The sequence below is a fragment of the Schistocerca nitens genome, chromosome 2 (genome assembly GCF_023898315.1).
Source record: "Schistocerca nitens isolate TAMUIC-IGC-003100 chromosome 2, iqSchNite1.1, whole genome shotgun sequence".
Classification (NCBI taxonomy): domain Eukaryota; kingdom Metazoa; phylum Arthropoda; class Insecta; order Orthoptera; family Acrididae; genus Schistocerca; species Schistocerca nitens.
Window position 1 is genome coordinate 553,696,326 of NC_064615.1, and position 10,336 is coordinate 553,706,661.

Sequence of the window (10,336 nt, forward strand, 5' to 3'; positions counted from 1 at the left end):
CCGCCTCCAGTGGTGTCGCGACAGGCGTGAATGGAGGGACGAATGGAGGCGTGTCGTCTTCAGCGATGAGAGTCGCTTCTGCCTTGGTGCCAATGATGGTCGTATGCGTGTTTGGCGCCGTGCAGGTGAGCGCCACAATCAGGACTGCATACGACCGTGGCACACAGGGCCAACACCCGGCATCATGGTGTGGGGAGCGATCTCCTACACTGGCCGTACACCACTGGTGATCGTCGAGGGGACACTGAATAGTGCACGGTACATCCAAACCATCATCGAACCCATCGTTCTACCATTCGTAGACCGGCAAGGGAACTTGCTGTTCCAACAGGAGAATGCACGTCTGCATGTATCCCGTGCCACCCAACGTGCTCTAGAAGGTGTAAATCAACTACCCTGGCCAGCAAGATCTCCGGATCTGTCCCCCATTGAGCATGTTTGGGACTGGATGAAGCGTCGTCTCACGCGGTCTGCACGTCCAGCACGAACGCTGGTCCAACTGAGGCGCCAGGTGGAAATGGCATGGCAAGCCGTTCCACAGGACTACATCCAGCATCTCTACGATCGTCTCCATAGGAGAATAGCAGCCTGCATTGCTGCGAAAGGTGGATATACACTGTACTAGTGCCGACATTGTGCATGCTCTGTTGCCTGTGTCTATGTGCCTGCGGTTCTGTCGGTGTGATCATGTGATGTATCTGACCCCAGGAATGTGTCAATAAAGTTTCCCCTTCCTGGGACAATGAATTCACGGTGTTCTTATTTCAATTTCCAGGAGTGTATGAGGGTTGGAACTTAAATAGTGGCAACTATTTATTCACAACCAATAAAAAGAGTTACATGTTTGCATCTGCTACTGTCCTTCAAAGTAGTCACCAGCATTGTGTAGAACCCATTGCCAGTGATGTGGACGGTGTAGTATACCATTAGCAGAGCCTCTTCTGTTGATGGTGCAAATGGAGCAGTCTACTGCCTGTTGAATCTCTGGAACAGTTCTGAAGCAAATGCCATGAGGTGGTTCCTTTATCTTCTGAATCAAATCAAAGTCACAAGGACTTAAGTCCGGGGAGTATGGTGGACAGTACAGTAACTTCGCGGTCCCGTCGACTGAACTGAGCAGCCACAGTTTGCGCTGTATATGCAAGCGCATTGTCATGAAAAATGATGGGTGGGTTGCGCAGAAAGTGTCACTGCTTCTTTCGCAAAGCTGGTCGCAAGTGATGCTCCAAAAACAAACAGTAATACTGTGCATTGACGGTCTGCCATGGAGGAACATAATGTGTTAGGATAACGCCATCACAGTCGTACACGAGAATCACCATAACTTTAGACCACTCCATTCGCACCATCAACATAACAGGCTCTGCTAATGGTATACTTCACCTTCCACACCTCTGGCAATGGGTTCTACATAACACTAATTTGAAGGACAGTAACAGATGCAAACATGTAACTCTTGAATCAGTTGTGAATAAACAGCTGCCACTATTTAAGTTCCAACCCTCATATCTACAATCAGGTAGACAAAAAACTTTGTAGTATGAGTGAAGATGAAGATCAAGGGGCACATCTAGTTGAAAAACCTGCAGTGGTGCACGGTAGTTTACAAAGCACACATGAAAGCTTAGCTGTAGTGGTAACAACAATAAAACACATGTATTTGAAATTAAGTCTGCATGAAAATTTACTGGATGATGTACACTTAACTCATGCAATATGTAGGATTTCTGACTTCAGGACAAACTTTTTTGAAAACTGAGTACAAACATATCAATAAGGTTTTAAAAAGATTAAATGAGAGAACTGAGGCCGGCACTTTTGACAGTGATTCTACACTAGCTGAAAAGTGTGTCAGGGAACAAAAAACCTATGTGACATGGTTGAAGAGATCATAAACGATAGAGAACATAAAATTCTCACCAAAATGGATAAGGATATGAAAGCAATAGAAGGTAAGATCCATTCCGGACTTATCAGTAAAAGATATAGATAGAACAAACCACGTTCTGCAGCTAGTTGAACCAGAAAAGCAGAACTAGACAGTATTCATTCGAACAGTTTTTTGCCAGAGTCAGATTATGAGAAAATCAAATAATAACAGCTCAAAAACAATAAAACATATGAGCCAGTGTCCCTCATCATATGCAGCACTGTCATCTCCAAAAAGGCGTAGGAGAGTGTTACAATATGATGATGTAATACCTGGCCTATCATCAGTCATAACAGATGAGGGTCTAATAAAACATAGACAGTTCTCAGTCTTCTCACAAGAATCCTAGAAAACACACCCCTTTGTCTTTATGAGAGCTTCCAGAAATGTTTTATCTCGGCACTGGTCAAAAACGCAAAAGATTCAGTTCATCGTGGTTTCATACTAGGTGATGCGCAGTTATGGGTAGCTGAAGAGACAGGTCATTGTCAAACTTATGAAGAATTTGAACTGGCCTTCCTAGAGAAATACTGGTCAGAGAGAATTCATGAAAGACTATGAATGTAAGTTTTTGACCCAAAGCCATTTAATGTAAAATAAGCCAGACTGCACTGATGTTTCAATAGATACTTGAACAAGATGAAATACTGGAGCAATCCAATATCAATGTTTTGAGAATATTACAGAATCGTTTGCCTAATAACATTCATGAGAAACTGGTAACTGTGCCAACTTATTACCTAGAATACTTTCTCGTGGTCATGGAATTGATTGACCTCATTTATGAGAGCAGTCAAAACTCAAATGAGTGAAACAGAAATCAGTCTAGTCCACCAAAAAACAAAGGACTTTCTAATTGTGGTAATGGTAACAACAACAAGAACAACAACGGCAGTAATAGCAGAAATCAGAATGGCATACACACTGCCGCAGGGATATAATGGTAATGGAGGATTTGGAAATCTTCAAAGTAACAGTTTTGAAAAGAGAAGTAATAGAAATTACAATTTAGGGTACTGTGGCTCACCATCACAAAATAACCATAACGTTTGGAATAACGGCGGCATAACATTTGGAATAATGGCGCAGTCCCAGTGATAATAGACAACAAAGGTATAGGAGCAGGAATGTACATCCATGCATAAACAACAAGTATGAAAACAATGGATATGGGAGCAGCATAAACCAAAACCAGCAAACCTGCACCCCCAATTAACCTTCAAATATAACATGGCAACATACCAATCATGTTGTAAACATTGTAGAATTGACTGATAGGAGCAGCATTTCTCCACCTCCCCAGACAATAAACGGCAATCGGTCAGCCTAGACTCCCCACCACTGACCAAAAATGGGAGTGGAGATATGACATTAATAAATAATTATTTCTTAAGGTATGAAAAAGAAATCGATACGCAAGATGACCTATATACACATAAGACAAATGATATAAAAGGAATAAATGCAGCATAAACCAAAACCAGCAAACCGCCACCCCCAATTAACCTTCAAATATAACATGGCAAAATACCAATCATGTTGTAAACATTGTAGAATTGACTGATAGGAGCAGCATTTCTCCACCTCCCCAGACAATAAATGGCAATCAGTCAACCTAGACTCCCCACCACTGACCAAAAATGAGAGTGGAGATATGACATTAATAAATAATTATTTCTTAAGGTATGACAAAGAAATCGATACGCAAGATGACCTATATACACATAAGACAAATGATATAAAAGGAATAAATGCAGCATAAACCAAAACCAGCAAACCGCCACCCCCAATTAACCTTCAAATATAACATGGCAAAATACCAATCATGTTGTAAACATTGTGAATTGACTGATAGGAGCAGCATTTCTCCACCTCCCCAGACAATAAATGGCAATCAGTCAACCTAGACTCCCCACCACTGACCAAAAATGAGAGTGGAGATATGACATTAATAAATAATTATTTCTTAAGGTATGACAAAGAAATCGATACGCAAGATGACCTATATACACATAAGACAAATGATATAAAAGGAATAAATGCAGCATAAACCAAAACCAGCAAACCGCCACCCCCAATTAACCTTCAAATATAACATGGCAAAATACCAATCATGTTGTAAACATTGTGAATTGACTGATAGGAGCAGCATTTCTCCACCTCCCCAGACAATAAATGGCAATCGGTCAACCTAGACTCCCCACCACTGACCAAAAATGAGAGTGGAGATATGACATTAATAAATAATTATTTCTTAAGGTATGACAAAGAAATCGATACGCAAGATGACCTATATACACATAAGACAAATGATATAAAAGGAATAAATGCAGCATAAACCAAAACCAGCAAACCGCCACCCCCAATTAACCTTCAAATATAACATGGCAAAATACCAATCATGTTGTAAACATTGTGAATTGACTGATAGGAGCAGCATTTCTCCACCTCCCCAGACAATAAATGGCAATCGGTCAACCTAGACTCCCCACCACTGACCAAAAATGGGAGTGGGGATATGACATTAATAAATAATTATTTTTTAAGGTATGACAAAGAAATCGATACATAAGATGACCTATATACACATAAGACAAATGATATAAAAGGAATAAATGATGAAGTACAGACAATGGTTAATGGCAAAATAGGGACAATAGATGTACATGTGATACTAGACACACGAATGGCTACAAATCTTGTTTCATACAACTTGATCAATGAAAGGAAAGGAAAACTAAGCCTAGATCTTTTGCTTGTGCAGAATTGTCATATTTTAACAGCTACAGGAAATAAGTCAAAAGGCATCAAGTTACAAATCTTTTGCTGGAACCATAATTACTTGTATATTTCCTAGTGGTAGAAAAAATAACAGTTAACTGTCTCCTAGGAATGGATTTTTCAGGCAATATCAAGTGAAAATTCACCTAGACAATGGCAAATGTTATCTTCACTCAGGCACTAATGTAATTTCAATTAATTTAATGAAAATAAAGTCTTGTGTGAAAAACAGTAAGCAGATAAAGTGAGTATCCATCTGATGTATCCAGAAGTCCTTTACATGAATGAGCAATGTAATGACAGATTATTTTGGCAGATGTCCTGTCTAGACTTCCACAAGGATTAAATGAACATGCAGAATTGGTGGTACATATAGGACCCGTTGTGTGAAAAAGGTAACTGGTGTGTTTGTTTACCTGAAGGATATGTACACAGTTTTATCAGATATAATCATAACTAGTGGGGTCACTATGGTGCAACCAAGTGTGTTCAGAAAATAATGTCAAACTACTATTTTGCTAACATTTGACGTGGAATACAACAGGTCATCAAGAAATATGAAATCTCTCAAAAGACCAAACATTTCAATAGATCACTAGCCAATCCTATTATACCAGTTAAGGTCCTTGGCCTCGTATCAACTGATACTGCAGGACCTTTTCTGACAGCAAAAGGAGGAGCAAAACACATAATAACCTTTTATGATGTGTTTTGCAAAAATCTGCAGACATATGCCACTAAAACTCTAATGGCAAGGCTTATAATCGACTGAAAAACCAAAAGCTCTTCTGACTGATAATGCAGTTAATTTCACAAGGAACTTGGAAATGATTTCCAATTCACATAACATAAAACGTATTTATGTATCCAAATTTCATCCCAAGGCCAGTCCTATAATCAAGCATTTCTTGACCACCTAGATACACTAAGTGGATGGAATACATGAAACCTTTTCAGCAAATAGTATATAATTTGTCACACTCATCAACAGGTTTTACACCAATCAGATTAATGTATGAGAAATATAAAATAGATGACAGGGTTAAGCCCTTACCTAAATTTCATGTGAAAGAGATACCATTTGAAAAAAAGTTAAACAAGCCTTAATAATGTTGGAAGCAAAGGCAAAAGCTAGGAAAAAAACAGTATGATAAAAGAATAGGTCGTACTACTGCTTTTCATGTTGGATAGGAGGTGCTACTGCACACACATCCTCAGTCTACTAAACACAAAGAGGTCAACAAAAAAATAGCAGTTGTACACAGGATGATACATTATAAACAGAATACCACACTACATAAGAGGTCAATGCACCTTAACCGACCGCTTCGGCACCTACACCCCTTACAGAAAATACAACACTCTATAACCCTTATAGAAATTTGGAGAGTCTAAAAAAAAAAAAAAAAAAAAGAGAGAGAAGAAGAAGAAAGAAAGAAAGAAAGAGAAACCCAGCTTTAGGCTGTGACACAATAAACATTTTCGCTTAACTACACACAAAATACTTTTGAAAGAAATTGGAGAATCTCATAATGAATGTTAGACTAGATATAATCCAAGGTAAGTTTGAAAATTCTTTGAAATTGGTTATGAAAATTTTGTTATTCTATTCAGAGTGAAATGATAGTATACAAACTGTAGGTTGCATACATTTTTGGAAACAGTGAATATGAACGACAGCAATACAGTCAGAAAGCCTGCACTTGGCACAGCACGAGGGGATTAATTAGCTTAGTTGGGGATGGTAAACATACCTCCCTCCCCCTCCTCCTCTTCCACTTTTGATGTAATCTGCAGTGGCCATATTCACACATGTGCGCTGTACCCAACGCGCTACCACACCACTTAACAAACAGTGATTGAATGTAACAGATAAAGCATGTTGTTCAAATATTATTAGTGAGAATGACAAAATGAGACATAATTCCTCAAAGGAAATACCATGAATAAACTAAGTAAACACTGATGCATATGTAAGACCAAACTAGAGGAAATCAAACACGTGAAGTAGCAAATTTTCCATGTTATATATACAACTAGTTACAGGAGCAGAGTGTCACTTGATAACCCATATCACTAGCCAATGTATTAACCATAAGAATAAATATTATTACACACTTTGTATTTTCTACACAGATTTTGCTAGTATGAAATATTTTATCTAGTGACATGTCCATTTCACCACGTCATTAACTGACGAACTTCAAAACTAACTTCATGCATACAACCATACATACATGTAGTACTGTGTACAGGAAGAAGGCTATATCAGAGTAAGAAGCTATATACAAAAGAAATTATTTACACAGAAAGAGCTATGGTCATCCACATGGGAAGAACTATTTACAGAAAGGATATGATTATACAAAAGTAATGAATATAGTGACAGTATTAAAATTAACTGTGATTTGTATTACACTATCTACAGGTACTTACAATAAGAAAGAACTATGCTATTTATATAAACTACAACTGATTAAGCTATGGTGATTATACAATACTTTACACTATTCTATTGAAAACTACCTCTACATTAAAGTGAATATGAAGAACTAATGTACTGCATAGGAAGAGAAAAAAATGAAATACAAAGAAAATGAAATTAGGCTCATGTGATTAAAATGGCAAAAACTTTGCATAGATAGCAACTATAAGGCTCAAGGTAAGTTAAGGTTCATTATGGCAAGTAGACATTATTTACACAAACACAGTGCAGCAGGCAAATCACTGTCAAAGAGCACATAAGGAAGTACGAAATATTGATCAACTTATATTCTGAGAGGTATGAATACAAAACATTATTAGTAAAAATATTAAATATGTTGAGTTGCAGTTTATGTGTGTGTATGTGTGAACAAATATGCTGACAGACCTACGGGCAGCTACACATAATTAAGTAGTGTGGCAATAAGAATTTTGTAGGGAATAGTACAATGTAGCACGTCCCCTTGGCAGAAGGGTTGAATGCTGACAGACCTACGGGCAGCTACACATAATTAAGTAGTGTGGCAATAAGAATTTTGTAGGGAATAGTACAATGTAGCACGTCCCCTTGGCAGAAGGGTTGAAATGGAGCTAGGAGGTACCGAATAAAAAGACACCTCCCCAAATTAGTTTATAAGTTATTTATAATTGTGACTGTGTGTGAATTTATGGATAAGTAGGTAAATTTATATACAGTATGTTGAAACAGATAAACATGAGTGTAGCTCTGTCAACTGAAGAGTAATAACAAGTACAGTGGATCTCACATTAACTTAGCTTGCGTGTTAAGGGATTACATAAATCTCCTATAGATAGGAATATAAGAAAGACTATGCTGTGACCAGAACATGGATTTACAACCAATATTTCACCTGCCCTTATAGTAAGTAGCGTAAACCGTTTGTGAAAACAAATACTAGTACAAGAAGATGCCTCATGTTTATCTTACAAAGAAGTTGCTTTACAACATTCATATGCTTTCCCTTTCCTCGTGTAGTGGTGAAATTGCTCTTGACTGTGTTGGTGATAATATCAGTTTTCATGTTGTTATGGGAGATGTAAAGAATTTGAGATGTAAATTCTTCACTCACCAAAAGAAACAAAAAGGAGAAAATTTTCTTAGAGCAAAAATGAAGGTGTCAGCTAAAATTAAGTATGTGGAATCTCGAATCAGAATATCGATAGGATTTTCTTGTAACTGTGCTTGTATAACTTTTATTTGTTTAATTTCTTTGTAAACATGTTCATGCATATTTTGCAAACCTGTGAAAACTAATCTTACATGACACTGTACATATTAGGAATCGCAAATACATGTGAAAGAGTGCTACATAAGTAGTGCAACATACCTCAAATATGTGGAGTTGCCACCTAGTGGTTAAAAAAATAGTGCTGTGTGATGATTCAAGTTCACAATCACCAACTGATTCATCAAGTGAAATGCAGAAAGTTTAACAAATCTGCAGTCCCATGCTGAATAAGCAGAACGGTGGCATGTGTGTGCTAAAGGAAAGATGAACACTCACCAAAACGTTAATGAACATTTCCTCCAGAGAGCCCAGGCCTAGCAGAGTCCTTCAGACTCACAATGCAGTGAAGACCATTGTAGCTTATGGAATCCATAGGCATATATAAATAGTTACCCTAAGGGGAACACTAAGAACTGCTAATACTCCGCCATGCATGCAAATAAAGCTCTGCATGGTGCAGAAAACAATAGCCATGAGAAACTTCAAACAATTGAGCTGTTCAGTTGACGACTCAACAACAGAAGAACAGAGGAGAGAGAAGATGCAAATTTTTGTTGCAAACTAAAGGAGAGATGCGCAATTGTCATACACATAAATAAAGAAAGATAAATGTTTCATTGAATATGAAAAAGGACTACATGATGTGAAACAAAATTTGCAATTTTTTCCTTATATATGTAAACAGGGTTGCCACAAGTTCTGGAAATAAGGGAATTTCAAACACATAAACACATCAGGGAAATTTGAAAGAAAAAAAAAAAAAAAGCACTGGAAATATCTCATTTTTTTCTCGCTAGATGAAATGGTTTTTTTACTGAGATGCCATGCATTGTCACTGGCTGAGCGCAGCTGAGTACATGCACCACTTCCCTGCTCCCTCATTCTTATTGCTTCTCCCCTTTCTACCACTCCCTCAGCTTGCAGTCAATACTGCCACCACTTCTTGCCACTAACCTAGTAGCTGCCAATGAGAAGCAGGGGGACATGAGGAGTGGTTTGTTTGGATCTGATTTTCAGAGACTGTTGATGCAGCAGCTGGAGATGGTGATCATGTGTGCATGAGTTGTATCTGAGTGATTGTGTGAATGTGTGTGTGCTCTCATTTTCGGACAAAGGCTATGGCTAAATATTAACCCTAGCATTACCAACGGGGGGGGCCTCGTAGGCCCACTGACTCAGTTTTTCTATGTTGTATCCACACCCTTTGATATATGAACTTGAAAGCAAAGGTAATTGTTTGTTATTGAATGTACTATTGAGTCATTACAGAATTTCGGAATAAAAATGTAATTAAAATTCATTTACTTGATTTAATTCTCTGTGGGCCTTAGAAGCCCACCCGTTGGTAATAGCAAGGAAAGATTTACGAGGTTGAGTCTCTCGTTTCAAATTCTTACCATGAAACGAATTTTGGCATTGTTGCCTTCAGACATATTATTATGAAGCGGACCATTGTTATTTTCAGTGTTTCTGCTGCTGTTGAACCAGCAACATGAGTAGACATCGTTTACGTGATAGTTCCATTGAAAGAGTGCTAGAAGAAGTTTTGAACGAATCAGATTTAGAGGAAAGTGAAGTGGATGATGTGGAAGAAATTAGAACTGATTCATTGTCTGAGAATGAAGATGAGGTTGAAGCCAATCCACCAGATGATAATGATACGGAATGTGATAAATTCATTGCAAAAAGTGCACGAGAGTATATTACGAAGCCATCTCGACAATATCGGCGTTCTGTACAAAATATAGTGTGAGAAAGAATGGGGCTAGGACAACAAGGAAGAATTGCATCTCCGAAAGAGGCTATAGAGCTCTTTTTTACACCTCAAATTATGAATCTAATAAAACTACACTCAAATGAAGAGGCTTCTCGACTAGGTATTCAGCACACA